Below are 21,222 nucleotides of genomic sequence, written 5' to 3' on the forward strand. Positions count from 1 at the left end.
GGAGAAGATAAAGGAACGCATATAAATTTGTATTTTTCTGATGTTAAATGAAGTAGTGGATGTATAGTCCATGTGGGGGTCCTGAGGGGGGGTGGGGTGGGGAGGGAAGGGAAGGGGAAGGGAAGAGCGAGGAAGAGCGAGCAAGAGCCCATGTATTCTATTTCTTTTTTTTACGTCTTTTTAATCTACATTCATTCTGATTTAATTATTGGATTGTCATTATTGTTATTATTATTTCTGTTATTGTCCTGTGATTTATCATTGATTATTACTGTTACTGTATTGTTTGTCTTGTTTCATGTTAAAAAAGGGAAAATAAAAAACATTTGTTAAAAAAAAAAAGAAGAAGAAGAAGACAACGGATGAGGGCCACCTAAAGTTATATGTATTGATCCTGTTCTGATCCAAGACACTTGGAGTGTGAGTGGAGTACCTGCTGACAAAGGTAATGTCTATTTTACGTCTATTTTACCGAACCCCGTCATAAAACATGCTTTTGTATTGATCGCAGCGTCGGTTCCCCCCCCCCCCCCCCACCCCCCCCCGATGGCTTTGTGAAGAAACATATGGTTGTGTTTACCTTTGACCTGGCAATAATATAGGTTTCAGGCGAGCAGCCGCGAGATTTGCGCATATGCGCACAACACACTCTATATCTCACAATCTAGAAACCCAGCCTGGATTATTGTGAAACGGGGGGATCTTTTGCGTGGTATAGCGCACAAACGAAGGCATGTAGAAATAAACTGTTTTGTCCCTGTTGGAGTATAAATGGTGCCTGTCAAATGAGCCATACTATTGTCTCCATAGCTATAATATATAATATACGGTGGGTCCGCAAACATCGTGAAAATGTCAATAACGCTGGCGCCAGGGAGTAAAGATGGAAAAACAGTTAAACAAGTCAAGAAGAAACATCACGAACAAAACAAAAACACCATGAAGTCCAAAACATTTAAAATAAATGAATGCAACACTCCCAGACATACCCCACGCGAAAGTAAGGAAAAACTCACTAAAACCTAGCAATAGGAAAAAATTTACCACAGGCAATGTGGAGAAGAGACACCTTAGAAGGGCCGTTCAAGGGGGGATCTCCCTTCTTAGATGTCGGTGATAGTAGTGTTGCAATAAAACAGGCGAAACAGTTGGTAAGCATGCACATATACGGGTAATGAAACACAGATAAGTGCATGCAATAGCAACTAAACATTAGATGATGATGGTGGATATTGTAGAACGATGTCATGAGGCCCCAGTCTCTGTTTGTCATGGGCTTCCACCCAGGAGTAGGCTGCCATTACCAAGAACATGTGTGCAGGTCATTACATCATCACACACCTATGAGAGACCTGGACAAAGGCAATTAGTCCCAAACACAGCCACTAATTCACTACTTAGTCACTTCTCACAGTACTGGGCACACAGCAATGGGGGAAAATACAGGGTCATTCCATCAAAGCAGGATAAGAAAGAAAACATGGCATTTAGAATAGAATAGAATATAAATACTTTATCCTGAGGGAAATTCGGCATAAATACAGTATTTCTGTTCTATTTTATTCTATTCTAAATGCCATGGTTTCTTTCTTATCATATTCTTATCCTATTATCCTATATTTAGTCTTTTAAATATTCAGAGATAAATACAGCAATGTCCATGTTAACCTGTGACAGCTACTCCAGTAACTACATTAACCTAGTATAACTACTACCTAGCAACCAGCTACTTGTATAGTCCTTCTACCAAACGTGCACATCACATCACTTGTATAGACCAAATATTGTGCTAGACTATTGAACATTATTGAATTCAGTGTGTTGTTATAATGGACGGCATGGCAAGAGGGTGACGCATAAATCATATCCCACTGGCGCTATCCCATATCTCACCGACAATCAGATGAAATGATCAGAGGCAGAGGAAATCCTCCCTGTCCACCCCTCCCAACCGTGAAAGGTTACAGCCTGCTGCTGCTGATGATAATCAAGCCCTCTAAACATTATGAATGAATGAAAACGTTTATTTAAAATGGACACCACAGCTACATTGGACCAGCCACAGTGGACATACCAGATGTGTTGTTTTGCGTGTTAGTTTTCAACACTAGTCCATTGAGGCTTTTCTAAAAGATATAATAACATTAATAAAAGATATAATAAAATTAACAAAAAAAACAGTAAAATACAGAATTAAAATCACAAATCAGAACAAATATTTTCCAGAGCAAGAGTCCATGATAAAAACAACAAAACCATTCCGTGTCTACATTATGTGAGCACTGCTGCTTTGATTTCAGCCATACCTTGAGTCCTCTGCTGAAGACGTTGGCATTGGACTCCAGTTTTAAGCCAGTAGGCAGAGAGTTCCATAAGTTTGCCCCGTTAACACATCCACCGCCAATCACGTTGTACGACGGGTTTCAAGGTCATGCGAATTCCGCCAATCCATGGCGTACAACGTTATTGAGATCATATTTAATTTTTTCGCCATGGTATTCATAATTCCCTCACCCAGCCTCGGCTGAGACAGTGGGACTCGGCACAACCGTGCAACGCTTCAATACCGCCGCCTGGTGGGTGATCGGGCGAGTTACAACCGGAAATGGATCTCTGGTGATCTCCGTGCATCTGGGAATTCCGTCCGGCAGTCACATATTGTTGCGGGACTCTAGACACACATCCGTGTATATGGATCGCTGCCATAACTCAATAATCGATATGATTTGGGCGTTTATTGCACCATACAAACCGGAAATGGATCTAGTCGATTGACGTCAAATAAGTGGGATCTTTTTCCTCCAGTCTCATCGGCGAACGGTAAGAGGACAGTAAGGTTACTTTCAGCGTGATTGTTTATTATTATTAATGCAAACCGCTCTGATCAATATATCACCCATACTACATAAAGCATTTACTGACGATCACAGAATTATAAACGACCCCCCCCCCCTTTCATCCACGCATGATGAGTCATAACGTTTAGGATCGTATTCAGTTGGATTTTTTTATATAGCGTGGATCGCGAATAATCTGCAATCGATAATCTATATTATGCGTTTAGGCCTATAACTAGCGTTCTAGGAATTACTGCAGAAAACGATAAAAACATACTTATATTCTAGACAGTATTTTCATATGAATATATGAATGAAAAAGTATAACGTTCCTACATCCTGAACGATAGCTAATCGATGTTGAATGGGCCATAGTAATGTCAATTTAGCAATACAATTAAAAAAGTTATAGCCCTGCAAAGAAGGTGAACATCTCCATAGGCTTAGACTGGTGGCAGTGATCATACATTGATGGATATAAGCGTGGCAGTTAATGTGTTAACAGAGAAGGCAGACTGTCCAAACGAACTCTTGCACATGGGAACAGTACAGTCACCATTATTGGAAGCTTGTGTGTTTGCTCTACTAGAGTTCCAACGTCTAACCACTAAATATTTCAATTATTTCAATGGCTTTTCAAGTTAAACAAAACGATAGGTTATGTATATAACCTAGTTATATGAGTACTGGCTGAGCGTCCTGCTCTTCGCCATTGAGATATACCTCATCTCCAGTACCTACTGTACTTCATAAACAAACAAACAAATGCACCCAGCACCTGACCAGGCCCCGCCCCAGTGGCCCACTACAAGACACCGGGCGTGGCCACCACTCGCCCTTCCTCGGAAAACAGTTTCCATCAGAAAAGTTCCCCAAGGGACCTCAGGGCGCGCTAAGAGCAGGACTGTCATGTGAATGAATGTACTGGAAGTACAATTGTGTGTGTGTCTCTAAGACCAGACCATATTAGGCGCTCATGCGCCGGAAGTAGTTAATTCCATGTATGCTACCGAAACAACGCTGTGTGGAAGTGTCTACGAGAAGGATAATAAACACCACAACCTATGGAGTTAAAGCAGGTCGTCAAGAGTGTTTATTATATCGGTCATAACTTGAACATGGTGTCAGAAGTAAACCAGTGAAGATGGCCAAGTTTAACCCTCCCAACAACTTTGATTTCACTCGCCCAGAACTGTGGCTGGAGTGGAGGCAACGGTTCCAGCGCTACCGGCTAGCCACAAAACTAGACAGGGAGGATGGACCTGTGCAGGTTAGCACATTGCTATATGCGCTCGGCAAGGAGGCTGAGCAAGTTTTCAACACGTTGCATTTCGAGGTACGGGAGGACGTTGATGACAAGGACAACTATGTGATTGTGTTGGACAAGTTGAATCGTTATTTCACTCCGAAAGTAAACATTATCCACGAACGTGCTCGTTTTTACCTACGCTCGCAAAAGAGGGGCGAGTCTGCGGAGGAATACATCCGGACGCTCTACGAGCTGGCCGAGACCTGTCAGTTTGGTCCTGTGAAGATAGAAAATATTCGGGATAAACTGGTGATAGGAATCCTGGATAAAGAGATGTCAGAAAAGCTACAATTAATGGCAGATCTGACGCTGGAGAAAGCCATCGAGATGGTGAGACAGTCTGAGCAGATAAAGGGGCAAATTAACCAACAGTCTAGAGCGGGCTCGGCAGATGCAGCATTCCTCAGTGAGGTCACACACAGCTGTTGTAACTGCGGAGATACTACATTCCTGAGTGAGGTCAGACACAATGCGCGCGCTGCGCCTTTCCAACAAAACAGAGGGCGGGGAAGAGCGCGGGGCAGTGGCGGCTTCCAAGCAGCAGGGCATCGCGATGGTGGTGCTACAGGAACGAAGTGTTTTAGGTGTGGAAGGGACCACCCGAACAATGTGCAGTGTCCAGCCAGGCAGGCAAAGTGCAGACACTGCCAAAAGATTGGACATTTTGCCGCCGTGTGCCGCTCTGCAAGAGTGAATGAGCTGACAACAATGGAGCAGCAGGATGACAGTTACAGTGAAGGACACTTCCTTGGTGAGATAAAAACAAAATACCTCTACGTGACAGATTCCAATAGGCCATGGACTGTTGAACTGAACGTCTGTGACACTCCTCTCACTTTCAAAATTGACACTGGTGCAGACGCCAGTGTGATTTCAGATGACACCTACCATCAGCTCAAACACCTGCCCCAGTTATCCAGTGACTTCACAGCTTTCGACAGCCCCGGAGGTAGACTTGAATGTCTAGGACTGTTCACTACCACATCTAAGTACAAGGGCCAGCAATATAAGTTCAACATCCATGTGATTAAGACAGCAAATGGCAGCAACCTGTTAGGCCGTGATGTTGCGGTGGCAATGGGACTGGTGAAGAGAGTGGAGGAGGTACAGGGCACATTCGGGGCGGATCTGGGCCTCTTTAAAATAAAACCTGTGAGAATATGCCTGCGGGACGATGCTGTCCCATACAGCATTAACACAGCGAGGAGAGTGTCTGCTCCTCTGCTTCCCAAAGTCAAGAAGGAGCTGCAGAGGATGCTCAAGTGCGGCGTCATAGAGGAGATCAGTGAGCCAACAGAGTGGTGTGCTCCCATGGTTCCAGTCCCCAAGAAAACTGATGAGGTGAGGATCTGTGTTGATCTAAAACGACTGAACGTGGCTGTGAAGAGGGAGAGATATGTTCTGCCCACCATAGATGACATATTACCAAAGCTGGCGGAGTCTCGAGTGTTCTCCCTACTCGACGCGGAAAGTGGTTTCTGGCAAATTCCACTAGAGAGAGAAACCGCTAAACTGACCACATTCATCACCCCAGTGGGTAGATTTTTTTTTAAGCGGCTTCCTTTCGGGATCTCCAGTGCACCGGAGATCTTTCAGAGAGAAATGTCTCGGCTGTTCAGAGGCCAAGAGGGAGTGGAGGTGTACATGGACGACATCCTTGTCCATGGTACAGATGATAAGGAGCACGAGGGGAGACTCCAGAATGTTCTGCGTATCCTGGAGAGTGCAGGTCTAAAGCTCAACGACAAGAAGTGCGTTCTGCGCCAAAGGCAGCTGAGCTACTTGGGGCATCGAATTGACAGTGAGGGCATCCAGCCTGACCCCTCAAAAGTAAGCGCCATCACAGAGCTACAGCCACCAAGTGACGTGCCAGGCTTAAGAAGGTTCCTAGGCATGGTCCATTATCTCGGGCGCTTCTTGCCTAACTTATCGGAAGTGATAAAGCCACTCAACGACCTGCTGAAGTGCGAGGCTGTGTGGATGTGGGACGCAGCACAAGACAACGCATTCCACAAGGTAAAGCAACTCCTCTCCACCGCACCTACACTGGCATTCTATGATGTAAACAAACCTACCATAGTGAGTTCAGATGCAAGCAGCTACGGGCTGGGCAGTGTACTGCTACAGAGACACTCAGATGGACTGAAACCCGTTGCATTCTGTTCAAGGACACTAACTGATGCTGAGAAGCGCTACGCGCAAATAGAGAAGGAGTGTTTAGCTGCTGTTTGGGCCTGTGAACGATTTTCCACTTACCTCTATGGCCTAGACAGCTTCATAGTCCATACAGACCATAAACCGCTGGTCCCTTTGATCAACAACAAGGACCTCGATAGAGTTCCCCTGCGGTGCCAACGATTGCTGATGCGTCTGATGAAGTACAACCCCATTGCAGAGTACGTACCTGGGAAAACACTGACAGTAGCTGACACACTTTCCAGGCAGCCATTGTCTGTAATTCTGAGTGAAGTGTCAGAACTAACCTCTGATGTTTCAGCGTTCGAGGATGCAGCTCATGCAGCGTGGCCAGTGTCGCCATCCAAACTGGACCGGATCAAGCAGGAGACGAGCGTAGACTACGACCTTCTGGTGGTGAGCAGACTGATCACAGGTGGATGGCCGTAGCACGTGAGCAGTGTACCAGCACAAGGCAAAGCATATCACCACTGCTGTAACAGCCTGTCATTATCAAAGGGTCTTGTGCTGTACGGAGACCGCATCGTTATTCCTCACAGTATGAGGAAAGAGATACTCAACCGGTTGCATGACGGGCACCAGGGCATCACCAAGTGCAGGGAACGGGCACGCATGAGTGTGTGGTGGCCCGGGCTGGAGAGAGAGGTCCAGGAACTGGTGACAAAATGTCCCGAGTGCATGCAGGTCAGACCTACACAGAGGAAGGAGCCTCTGATTACAACGCCACTACCACAGAGGCCCTGGCAGGCGATCGGGGCGGACATCTGTGAGTACGAGAAAGAAAACTACTTGGTAGTTGTTGACTATTATTCTCGCTACATAGAAATAGCTCATCTACCAAACATGAAGAGTGAGACCACAATTGCTCGTCTGAAAAATATCTTCGCCAGGTGGGGTTGTCCAGATGAGCTTCACACTGATAATGCTAAACAGTTCACGAGCAAGATGTTTGAGAGTTTCACTGTGACATATGACTTTAAACTCATCACCTCTAGTCCTCACTATCCTCAGGCCAACGGTGGGGCTGAGAGAGCAGTGCAGACTGCGAAGAGGATCCTACGGCAGGATGACCCGTTTCTGGCTCTCATGAGTTACAGAGCTACACCAATACAAGCCACGGGTGCCAGTCCTGCACAGCTGATGATGGGCCGCCAGATCAAGACGACGGTGCCTACAGTCGATAAAATGCTGTTGCCTGTGTGGCCCGACTTCGCTAAGGTGCGTGAAGCTGACGCCAGGGCGAAAAGGAGCTACAGGCATGCTTACAACCGACGCTATGGTGCCAGAGCACTTCCACCTCTCAGGCCAGGGCAGAGCGTGGCAGTGAAACTCGATGGTGAGTCCGGCTGGACGACAGCAGCAACAGTTCAGCAGCCACACTCAGCTCCGAGGTCCTATCTGATCCAGACAGACCACGGGACCTTGCGGAGGAACAGGCGCCACCTACGACCTACATTCCTTCCTGGAGAGGCAGAGGACATGCAGGCGAGCGAGCAACCATCGCCACCCCAGCTTACACCTCCGAGTGACGTCACGCCGCTCTGCACCCCGTCCTATCTGGAGCGGAGGAAAGCCATGGTGATCGACGACGACGACGTAGACGACGAGATCATCATCGGGGTTTCGGCTCTTGGAGGGGCCGTGTCACCTGCTAGGGAGCCTGTTTCCCCTGTTCGTGAGACTGTCCCGGCGCCGGCAGGGCCTGAGAATCGTCTTCCAGAACCAGCTCGGGTGACTTCCAGGGGCAGAGTCATCCGTCCACCTGAGAGATTTAAAGACTTTGTGTGTTATTAGACATGTGGCTTGCCTCAATGGAGCAGAATAACCTCCGGCAGCTACAGAGGTGACTGGGTTGTCTACCCCATACCCTCAGTAAAAAAAAAAAAAAAAGTAACACACAATGTTGGTTTATGTTCTATTGTGACTTTCTCTGTTAAACGAAAAGGGGAAAAGGGGAAAGGAAGTATTGTTATTATGACACTTTGGTTAATGGCACTTTTCTATTTATTATTATAGCACTTTGATTAATGGCACTTTTCTATTTAAAAAGAATGAACTGATTGATATTGTGGTTACAGTATTACCTTGCACTTCTAAGAGCTCAGATTATTTGCTTGTTTGAGAGGACACTGCACTAATTTTGTATTCAACAGTATACACTGTCTCTGACTCAAAGAAGGGGAGATGTCATGTGAATGAATGTACTGGAAGTACAATTGTGTGTGTGTCTCTAAGACCAGACCATATTAGGCGCTCATGCGCCGGAAGTAGTTAATTCCATGTATGCTACCGAAACAACGCTGTGTGGAAGTGTCTATGAGAAGGATAATAAACACCACAACCTATTGAGTTAAAGCAGGTCGTCAAGAGTGTTTATTATATCGGTCATAACTTGAACATAATCGTTATATAGTCGTACTGGCGAATCATGTCCTGCTCTTCGCCATCGAGATATGGGGACAGAGCAGACGCGAGGACCGACAAATGCATCCCCTGAGGACCCGAAAGCCCACATCAGGGGGGAGGGGAGTCCCGTCACCCCTCCTTCCTAGCGAAGAGGGGAGCGGCAGTCAACTCCACCCAAGTGCGAAAAAGAGGGAACTAGAAACCTCTAAACGCACAGCACAGGCGGGACCACGTGTGACACAACACCTTGTGGTCCACACCCACACATCCCTGATAACCCACCGAAAGGTGGGAAGCAGGGGAGGTTCCAGACCTCAGAACCGCCTGTGAGACAGAACCCCCGGTCATGTCCATGAGGTAAAACCTTACGAAGGGACCGGGGGAGGACCCTGAGGCCGCAGCACAGATGTCCTCCACCGAGGCCCCTCCTAACAGGGCGGCAGAGGCCGCCACCCCACGAGTGGAGTGCGCCCTGACACCCCCAGGGGGGGCCAGCCCAGCCAACGTGTAGCAAATGGGACAACCAATGGGACAGGCGCTGTTTCGACAGTGCCTTACCAGCGCGAGAGCCACCGCAACAGACAAAAAGTTGATCGGTAGCCCTGAGGCCCTGAGTACGGCTGAGGTAAATCCCCAAAGCCCGGACCGGACATGACAGGTGAAGGCTCGCCTCCAACTCACTAGCGTGAGGAGGCAGATGAACGCCTGAACCATAATGTCCCTGGAGCGGAAAGAGCTCCGGATATTCGTTGGCACGAAGACTGGACTAGGCCTCAGAGTGGCACCGCTATCGAAACGAATAGACAGACACTCAGGCCGCACCGAGAGAGCACAGAGCTCACCCACGCACTTAGCGGAGGTGATGGCCAGCAGGAACGCAGTCCCAAAGGCCTTGCTCAAAAGGCTCAAACGGGGCCTCGGACAACCGACCGAGGACCAATTGAAGATCCCAACTCGGAGCCAGAGAACGTTTCACCGGCTTAAGGCGCCGAGCGCCAAGCAGTAAACGCTTCACAAGAGGGTGGCCTTACACCACTCTTGGAAAATACGCCACCTATCCGCGTAACCCGCGATAGTGGAGGGAGCATGCGCGTTCTGGATGGTACCAACTACAGAAGGATCCTTCCTCTCCAGACTCACCCTCTCACCAGCCAAACCATCAGCGGCTGGCCCAGCACAGGGAACTAATACAGAGACCTGTGCGCTTGAGAGAGGGCCCGCGATGACCAAGGAACAGGCCATGACGGGGATACCAAGAGCTGGATCAGGACCGGGAACCACACAGCTGCGCCCCGGTCTGGCGCAATCAGGTTCAAGGACCTGCGCTCCTCAACGTACCCGCCCCAACAACTGACCTAACAAATGTATGGGGGGAAAGAATCCCAGGCGGCACGGCATCGGTCCCAGACCTGCCTGACTATGTCCGGGCGTAATCCCCACCCGTCAGGGTGAGGACCGCCCTGCTACATCACACCTGTACCCACATTCACCCTGCCGGGGATGTGGAGAGCCCTCAGGCTGCGCAGATGGAGAACGCCCATAGCCAGCCGCCCGCCGCCCGGTGCAGACGGGGGGAGCGTACTCCTCCCTGTCTGTCGATATACGACGCTGACATCGTATTGTCCGTCCTGATCAAACACCGTTTGAGGACCAGAAGGACCGCCTTCAATACCAACACATTGAACGTAGTGCAGACCGGGCAGCATGGCTTGCCAGCTGCCCCCTACTGCGTTGGCCCGACGCGTCTCCAGCGAGGGAGGCGTTGGTGAAAAACGTGACGTGTGACAGCCTACTGCCCATAGGGACCCCCCTGGTGAGGACCCCAGGCCCTCCCCAGGGGGCGAGGTCCCCCAGTACTGACACGGGAACCTTAGCCGCTTCCACTTGCCTCTCACCGGGTCTATTTCCATACTGGAAAAAAACCACCTCCGCAACCTCCTCCTGGGGTGAAGAAGAGGCCAAGAGGGACCACGGAATGAGCAGATGCCATCATACCGAGCAGGCGTATCACGGACAGCGCCATAACCGTCCTAGGACGGAACCTCCAGAGCGTGTCGACAACACACTCTGAGAGGGATGCCCATAGCACTCCACCCATTGACTGGGAAGAGGAGTACTCTACTTCCAGTCTACAGCAAACCCCAGGCTGGTAGGAAACCTGCCTGGTATGAGACCTGTCGTTCCACCTTGACTGCCAAGGACCAGAACGTCGTCAGGGCAGAATACACTTCGTAACCCCTGACGACGCAGAGGCCCCAGTGCGGCCTCCACGCACTTGGTGAAGATGCGGGGAGCCAGAGAAAAGCCGAACGGCAGCTTCTGGTACTCATACGCTAAACCCTGCAAAGGAAGCGTAGGTAAGCCCTAGGATGGAAGATCGGGGATGCGAATACGCATCCTACAGGTCTATGGAGGAGAACCAGGCCCCCACCTGACAGTGTTCAACAGGTAGGAGACGATCCAAAAAATGCTAAACCTTCCATGGGACAGGTCCAGCATGGGTCTGACACCCCCCCTCCTGATTTCTCGGGCACCAGAGAATACCGGGAGGAAAACGCCACGACGATGGCTTGCTTCGTCCACAGAGATTGGATCTCGTTGACCAGAGCTGTCACTGCTGGTGACCCTGACAATAGGGTCTGTACCAAACCCGAAAACGGGTGGGGTTGTGTAAACACAAGTCCCCGCCTCAGCGTTCTCTCCATCCACCTCGTCATATGGTACTGCTGTAGCCATATGTGATGATACTCCCAACGCACCCGCCGCCATTTCGCGCAGGTCCGCTAGGAACTGTAGATAGGCGGCCCGGTCCCACCCGCTGTGCGTAGCCAACCCTGGACCCGTGCGAGCAGAGCGTTCCGTGGAGTCGGAACATCTGACCCTGACACTACCCACGAGGCAATCGCACCCAAGGGGGAACCCCGACAGAAAGGGCCGGTTTGATACGGGGGAAGCTGACATCAGTCTAGGTGACAAAAGCTCCCCCACTGAACACCCCTCCAGAACATGCTGAGGAGTTGTTCTGCAGCCGGACATGCAAGGTGTGAGGCCCCCATGGGTTCCTACACACCGTAGCCCTGCAGTGATATTACTACCACCAAATCACGCGCGCCTGCGAGACCACTGCCAATCTTTCAGGAGTGGGAGGCACCAACATGATACCCGGCCTGGCAAAGGCGAGGTCGGGGAAGCCCGCACTGTTTGCCTCAAAAAGGTCTCGAGCCCTCCTGCTGACAACACTTGTAGTTGACAGACGTAACACCAGGCTCAACCAAACACAGCTTATGGTGTGGACTGTGGGAGCCGCCTGACAGCACAACATTCTCACGGACAGACCCAGGCTCAGCCATCAACTGGGTGTCAGCCCCTGTCCCCATGAGAAGCGAACCGTGGGGCCGCATGCGCTTCAACGAAGGCTCGCGGCCCGCAGCCAAAGGAAAACGATCAGAGCCCCTTTTCCGCTGGTGTTGGGGGAGGGAGTGATCGGGGAGCGGGCTGCTCGCGGCAGGACGGCGACGGCTTGTATATTCCAAGCCGAGCTCATCCAACATGGCCGATCCCTCGGCCGCCAAGGCTGTCGGCCTTGTGGACACCTGTTGACTCAACGCCCAGGATACCTCTGGCGGGGAAACATGGCCGCCTGTCGAGGGCCTCGCCATAGCCGCTGACGAGGCCGTGCTCTCACCTCTGGCTGCGCGGCGTGAGGCGGTGTGGGGCCTAGGACAAATACCGCCCGCGCTCCAGCAGAAGACCAATATCCTCTGCGGAGAGGGGAGCCCTGAGGAGGGAACATCCCTGCGGTTATAGCTTGCGGCTAGGTCAAAGCTAATAACGTCAACAACCCTGCGCGATGTTTCGACGTCGGCTGGCCCTCATGGCCCCGCCACCAGACACCATTTTTGACAGAAAAAACAGCAAGTCGAACAAAGTTACTAATCGCTGCCAATTCCATACTGTGGCGGTACAGGCTTTAACAGCCCACCAGCCACTCGCCGGGCCGACCCACCTAATGGCGTCGGCCGGGCGGGGCACTGTTTCAACATGTCAGAGGCAAAGAACTGACGCTAAACATGGAGCACCAGTGGTGATTGCAACCAGCAACCTCCACTGTGGTGTGCACCATGAAGGGGTTAATGAATAAATGAACTAAACACCACCAATATACTGTAGAATGGGCTAGCCCATACACACACGTTAATGGGATGCGGACCAAAGACCAGTCCCACATATCATTCATATATTCACAAACAGCACACCAGCCCTAGACCTCAGCCCATTCACCCATGAAAAGGTAAACAAAGCCCCCCCGCAATACTCCCACAGTAAACACCGATTGACCGTCAGCATGAATAGTTAAGAGGAGGGAAGACTGTAGTGTAGACAGACATTCCCTCAGCGGGGAGACAAACATAAACAGTAGCCCAGCATAGCATAGCGTTAGCCGCGCGCTCCAGGGTAACGGGTAAAACAACAGCGTTTACCCAGACATCCTGCCCCTGGCCCCGATACACAACTCGGTTGTCTCCCGGGACAACTCGAGCAACATCACCAACGCCAGCATTGTCATGCCTAGTGACATCCCACAGCGGGGAACATTAGAACAGTGACACAGCATTACAGCAGTAGTATTAGCAGCGCGCCCCAAGATCGCCTGGAAAACGTCCACTCAGAGGGACGTTTACCCAGACATCCTGCCCCTGGCGCCGATACACAACTCGGTTGTCTAACAAAACAACAAGCAGCATTACTAACACCAGCGTTAATGCCTAGTGGCTCAGATCCTACCTGAGTGTGAGGTAGCTCGATAGCTACACATCACACACCGTCCCTCTGTCTGCTGTCAACAAGACGAGGGGACCCCAGTACAGACTCGACGCGGAGATGCATCGAAATGCATCCAGCTGCAGAGTCGCAGAACCCATACGAGCGCCGTTGGTACATGCCGAAGATTCCAGGGGTTGGTAAAACTCCGGCGAATACTCAACATTGCAATTTCTCTATACTTTTCATAACGCTAGTCCACAGGGTGCAAGCATCCGCCATGATGGAAACGAAATAGAGGAAGGGCGAGTGGTGGCCACGCCCGGTGTCTTGTAGTGGGCCACTGGGGCGGGGCCTGGTCAGGTGCTGGGTGCATTTGTTTGTTCGTTTATGAAGTACAGTAGGTACCTCAGATGAGGTATATCTCGATGGCGAAGAGCAGGACGCGATTCGCCAGTACGACTATATAACTAAGATAACCCAGCTAGCTAGCTCAGTGTTGACTATGAGAAGTCAATTAAATTCAACGCAATTCTATTCTATAACAATGTGCAGGCACATCATTTTTCATTATATCTTCATATTATGAAAATCAAACAAAGAAAAGCTAAGGATAAGATAGAAACTAAAGATAAGATAATACACAAATATCAATATATTTACAAATTTACCTTGAATTAGATAGTATACTATCTGAGGTGTTTGTAATGGAACTATGCAAATTGCATTAGACATGACAGTAGTGCAAAGATAGAGTCAATAAAGTGCGTGGGAGGGGAGCTGAGGGGAGGGATCAGGGTGGATGTTGGTGGGTGATTTTATTTTATTAGGGATCCCCATTAGCTGGTGCCATAGCAACCAGCTAGTCTTCCTGGGGTCCACACACAAAAAAATATAAAAAACAATTATTATTGCAAAAACAAAATTATTAAAAGTCGGTACACACAATGCATAATGAAACTACTGTAACAATTAAGATAGCTAAAATTACATTACAGTGTAAAACAAAAACAAAAAATTACTTTACAGTGTTAAAAACTATTTAAAAACAATTTAAGATTATTTTAAAATGTGAATCTACTGTAAATGCAGCAGAGGTTTTGAGGCAGGTTATTCCAAAGAGTTAATGCTCTAAAAATAAAAGATCTCCTTAAAGCGTTGGTTTTAGGACCTGGCAATTCAAGCTGCCCACTACTGGAACCTCTAGTGTAATGCTCGTGCACAGTATTACTAAAAACAATCTGATTATGTATAAAAACAGGAGTCTTACTGCCAGGGCCGGGCTGGGGAAATAATTCATACCGGGAGATATAGCGCGAAATATAGCCCCAATCAGGCCACTTTTTAAGCGGGGGGTCTGGGGGTCCCCCACCTGGAAATCTTTTGTTACAAAGACTTAATTTCCTGCATTCTGGTGAATTTTAGTGCATGTGAATCACTAACTAATGAGCCAACAATTGCTTAGTACAATGTACTGTTATGAACCTCAAATAAAACGGTTGTGGCACTAGCAATGGTACTCTCTCCACCTTCAAAAAGAAAAAAGCAAGAGCACAACATATTTTTCTATTTACTATTATAATACAGTTAACCACTCTCTCCACCTATTCAAACAGAGCAAGAGCACAATAACATATTCACTTTACTGATGCACTACCCATCAACAGTTAAAATAGCCCTTTACACAAACATTAAATAACAGACCTTTCATTACAATACTATAATAACAGTAGCCACTGCCAGAATAGTGACACATGTATCGCGTGTGGTGAGCACACGCATGCAAGCACAACAAACACAGAAGATTGCGTTGTCTCAATCATTTTAAGTATTAAATGAGCTCAAAGTATGAGCTCACTGACTGAAATTTCCAACAAAAAGCATCAATTGTCAAATAATATTGATCACATTAACTAGACTAGATGTTTTTGAGGAAATTAGAAAGGGAACAACAACTTAACCCTTGTGTCTGATCAGATTCTTATTTTTTCGATAACGTTGCAGTGATTATGTTTGTAGCCAATGTGGCAAAGGTGTGTAATTGCAAAGGTGTGGCAAAGGTGTGAATTATCTCGCTTTCATAAATTGTTTATTCAACTTCAGCCCCAATCATAACCACCACATATTGTTTTTTGTAATGTCAGATTTAACAACTCCTTCCAGAAAAGTGGGAGTGTGCATCTGTCATTCCATTCGCCGCCTCCGCTGTCAATCAGTTGTATCGCCTGGTCCCGCCTCTACCAATCACAAGCGGCAGCACGGCTCCATTGTGTGCGTGTGTCCGTGTGAGGAAGAGAGAGTCAGATAGTTCTCCAACTCTGTCGTAGACAGTGAACTCCTGGTTGTTCCCCACCCATCTAGGTTATCTAAAAACTATCGCGCCGCACCGCCGCCACAACTAGAAACAATGGCATGGCAAAAAAAATAAAAAAATTATAATAAAAAAAATTACAATTTTTCTTTTTTTATATATAATTATATATTTTTTTTTTATATGTGCAGGCCAGGCCACCGGGAAAACTCCCGGTGCTCCCGATGGCCAGTCCGGGCCTGCTTACTGCTCATGACCAACTTGAACAGCACAAGTATATTAAAAGACAATCTATTTGCAACGTTAAGCCAAGAGAGGCGGGCATGCATACGGCTCACATTAGACCTTAGTGAGCAGCCCAGGCCTACCAACCGTGCTGCCCTGTTCTGGACCACCTGGAGCTTTCTGAGGTCACCACTGGCAGCAGATGACCACATCGCAGAGCAATAGTCAAGATGACATAAAACGAAACTTTGCACTATCTGACATAAAAGGGGACGGGCAACAAAAGAAGCACATTTCCTGGAAATACCAATTGCTCTTCCCATTTTTAAAACAATATAATTAATATGCTGAGACAAAGACAGAGTGCAATCCAGCATCACTCCAAGGAGTTTAGTACTTTCAACTTGTTGAACTGCCGAATTACACAAGTTTAAATTAAGCTTTGGATTTGTAGATAACCTGTGCCTTGTTCCCAGCACAATACATTTAGTCTTGGAGATATTAAGGACAAGTCTATTACATACTACCCAGTCATGCACAACTTTAAGTTCTCTGCTCAAAACTTCAGTACATTGCATGATGGTGCAGCGTAATACAATGTTGAATCATCTGCATAAAGAACTGTTGTAGCACATTTGGTAGCCCAAGATAGGTCATTAGTAAATACAGATAAGAGCAAAGGTCCTAGGCAACTTCCTTGCGGAACGCCACACTCTAGACCTCTGCTACTGGACAGGCTGTCATTTAGATACACCTTCTGTGATAGAGGACAAATAACTTAGTATCCACTTTAAAGCAGAAGAGTTAAAACCTTTTAAGTTTTAAGAAACATTTAAGTTTCTCAACCAGTAGAGAATGGTCCAGCACATCAAATGCAGCACTAAAATCTAACAGCACAGCTCCCACCAACATAGTTATCTATAGCTTTAAGCCAGTCATCTGTATCAAAGCAGTAGAAGTAGAGTGACCAGCTCTATAGGCATGTTGAGAATCTGTTGCAAGCTTGTTTGAAACAAAATACTCTTGAATTTGTGAATGCACCAACTTTTCCATGATTTTGCTCAAGACAGGTAAAATACTTATAGGTCTAGAATTTCCCTCATTAAAAGCAGCTTTGGTATCCTTAGGTAAAGGAAAAACCTTAGCCTCCTTCCACATCTTTGGAAATAGGCCCACATCCAAACTATTATCTATTCATAATATGACATATAGGATATGCTATGATACCAGCAGTCATTCTCAGCACTTTACTATCCAGGTTATCTAGGCCTGCTAACTTACTATCAGGAAGAGAGCGGAGTAACCGTGCACCTCACTGACTTCAGCCTGATGAAATTCAAATTCACACATTTTGTCTTTCATTATAATATACTTACAGTCATTTGTTTTAAACTGTTAAGCCTTAAGGTCCCCCTATAGGGTGACCCTGCTTTTCTTTATCATAAATCGATCAATAGAGACCGTATTAGATCCCCAATTAACATATCATGGGGTATCCTTGGAAAGCCACACTCATTGGCTACAACCCTGTGCAAAGATTTCCGAGATCGCCAAATGATTGACGGAGCTAGAGCCCCGGGAGTCGGGGGTGGTAATGTGTACTTTCGCGTACTTTGGGGCACGCCTACACATATCGGCATGTAACTCGAGAACCGCAGAACGGATTTTGTCACCTGAAAGGGCAATCGACAGGCAACAAATAGGGCTTTAATTCTATCTATATATTGTATTAAAAGAAATGCACACCCGAGCCACTAGAGGTCGGCAAAGAATCGTCCACTTGTGGGCCCTTGGATGTTAAGAGGTCAATGTTTTTAAATATATTTTTTTTGTAGCCAAGAGTAAAGACCATAACCCTATCAAAAACAGTAGTCAAAGTGTATATTTTCATTTTTACCGATGTTTTATACGATTTATCGGAAATACAAATTTATCGAAAAATGCTAATTATCGTAAAAACCGCAAGAAATGACTAAATCCAGATTCAACCCTGCCATTGGAAATAGGAGCATTTTCCATATCCATAGATGTATGATTTGGCCATAATAAGGTCAAGGTCAAGTTCAAGGTCAAATATGAATTTATAATTAAAGTCGATTATCATTAATTACTGTATATACAAATCCTTCTGTTTAATCATCTTCCCGCTGTTCATTTGCTTAGATTTTTTGTACACATGATCTCAATAAGGTGGTGAATGAGCTCAGTGAGCATTTTCTCCTACCCGTATCAATTTTTTATCATCATCATCAAAATCATAAATCATAATTAATCATAATTAATTTATTCATTACATTTACAAATGTACAATTTACAGACACAATATTTCTAACACTGGAAATACATACCCCCAGGTCCCTAGATGTTCCTAGATACCAAGAACATGCAAATTGACCTTGCAGAAGTGGAGCAATCTTCCATTTACCTTTAGGCGAAAACGGTCTACAGATTAACAGGTTAAGGTTGTTTGAAATATTCATAGCATGCCTTAGTTTAGATACTTTACCCACATAATAATCATTAAAATGATTTGCAATCTCAAATGATCACAAAGATGAGTGTGTATGTGCACGTAGGGATCAGGTGGAGGAGTGTGTGTGTGTGTGTGTGTGTGTGTGTGTGTGTGTGTGTGTGTGTGTGTGTGTGTGTGTGTGTGTGTGTGTGTGTGTGTGTGCGTGCATGCGTGTGTAGGGTTCAGCAGGTAGCCAGGTACAGATGGGTAACAGCTTTGGGGAAGAATTATATTTCTGAGCCTGGTAATGTGGGCTCTACTGCTCCGTTAAGCACCTCCCAGAGGGCAGGGGGGGGGGGGGGGGGGAGAAAAGGCCATGGCTGGTGTGGGTGGCATTTCTGCTGATGCTGAGACCTCTGTGCAGGCAGTGTTTGTGATACATGTCTTTTATGGCTGGGAACTGGGAACTGGCCGCCTTGACAAACTGCTGCTGGGCTTTCTGGTCAGCAGTTACTGCACCACACTGAGATACAGCTGGTCAGGATGGTCTCTGTGGCTCTCAGTCATGCCACATTATGCACTAAGTTAATTAGTCTGTAATTTAAACAGCCCAGGATTGTGTTGTTGCAAACAGCAGTGCACTGCTCACTGCACTGAGATAATTTCACTCAATGCACCCATCACTGACCAGGACCACGCCCCTCTGCTAAGCAGGTGTGGTATCCGCTAATCACACTCATGCTTCTTTCACGCTGAGAGATTGCTCACTAGCAGGCATGTGCATACATAGACCTCAAAGGGTGCTTGCACACCTGCTGTTTTGCCTCGTAGATCTTTATAAATAAATAAATTGATTCCTGTTTGGGGACAGCCTGCTCTGCCGAACAGATATATTTATTAAATCAAAATATCAGTATGGGAAATTGGTGCTCTGAGGTCCCAGGCAATGCCCTCTATGGTCCCTCTACCCCGGCTTTCTGCTATGGTGAAAGAATGCATGCACGCATGAATCATAGGCACTCGATAGTCAGCGTGAGTCAGTCAGTGTGATGAGTTACTTTGAGGCAAACATCAGGTACACTATGTGACCAATTGGTCAAACAAAGTATACATATTGTAACGTTTCACGTTATTGACGACTCACCGACTCAGGGGGTTCGTTCTCACTTTGCTGCTTATTCACCATTAGCACAAGTACAGCGTATCAACTCTGGGTGCATCACCTCTCATTGCTTCCTGTCGTCTGCACCCGAACAGCTTTCCGTCAGTCCCTGCCCCCTCCACTCGGCCAACCTCCGGCTCGCGCGACCAATAGCGTTGGCGCCAGCCCCAGGTTAGCAGAGTGCAGAGTGACAGCTCGGCTGACCAATTACCCAATTCTCAGGGTCGCTACAATATATTGTTCATTGTACAGTAAGTACTGTAGGGTCTGTTTATGCTTGAATTATTTACGATTTTCAAATATGTTCAAGTTCAAACTCCTTTTTTATTAATCTTTCAGTATGTTTGGAGTGAGGGTGGGGAGGGATGAACGAATTTGGAGAGGTGGTGAGAGAGAGAGGTAGAGACAGAGAGAGATAGACTAATTTATGGACAATAGGTATACAGATGGTAAACAAAATGTGACTGCAGCTGGATCTGTGCACGTCCCTACTCACTAGCATCTAGACCAGGGGTCAGCAACCTTTTTGACATGGAGTGCCTGTTTGAAATATAGTTGTAACTAGTGTGCCTCAACAATATTCCATGCATCGTAATTTTTCTTTCTCATAATCAGGTCTTTTTAATGATAATTTTTACATTATTACATCATTATTGTTATTGTTATTATTAACAATATTATTATGATGGTTGTATCAACCCTAAATCTGAGTTGGGGGGGGGGGGGGGGGGTGCAATGCAGACAAACAGCTGCATACAGTGCGACCATTTCACTCACATTTGCCCATTCATTTTTGGACACATCACACCATCGGTGTGTGTACTGTACGTGTGCTGTCATAGCTCCACCTACAGGCCTAATGGAGAACACCAGGAGAACACCAGGATGTGAATGGAGGGTGAATGTGAGGTATATTGTGTAAATAAGTTTTGATTGATCGCAAGACTACACTGTAAGAAAAAAAAAATAATAATTTACCAGAACTTAAAAATATTGAGTTCAGTTACTGTGCATTAAGGTTTTCAGTTTTCAATCCATAATAAGTTAACAGAAAAATAAGTACACAACCACATTATTTCAACCTAATAAAACTATGTTTATTGTCATTGAAGTTGAAAAAATTGCTTTTAACATGCAATGTTCAATGAAATAGAAAAATAAATAATAAAATGTGTTGATTAATCCCACTGGTCACAATGGTGACCGTAATAATGTTTTTGTTATAAGGCTCAAATGTTACTGAATGATGTAGCAATGTATTTCCAGCTAAATTGAAATAATAAACAAATAAAGGGTCTCAATTAAATATGTGGTAGTAAAAAGAACCAGTGGGAGGATTTCAACAAGATAAATGCGACAACAGTGCAAAATATTTCACTATAATATAAAAAAAAAAGTATATATATATATATTTTTTTTAATGCTGCCCCCTGTGCCTATGAAAATGCCCCCGCGTGCCTATGCAGGCACGCGTGCCTAGGGTTGCCTACCCCTGATCTAGACGCTGTGTAAGAAGACACTTCTCGACCCATCAATCAACACAGAGATGGACTTCGCTTCACC

This window comes from Notolepis coatsorum (assembly GCF_963971535.1).
Source record: "Notolepis coatsorum genome assembly, chromosome: 13".
NCBI lineage: Eukaryota > Metazoa > Chordata > Actinopteri > Aulopiformes > Paralepididae > Notolepis > Notolepis coatsorum.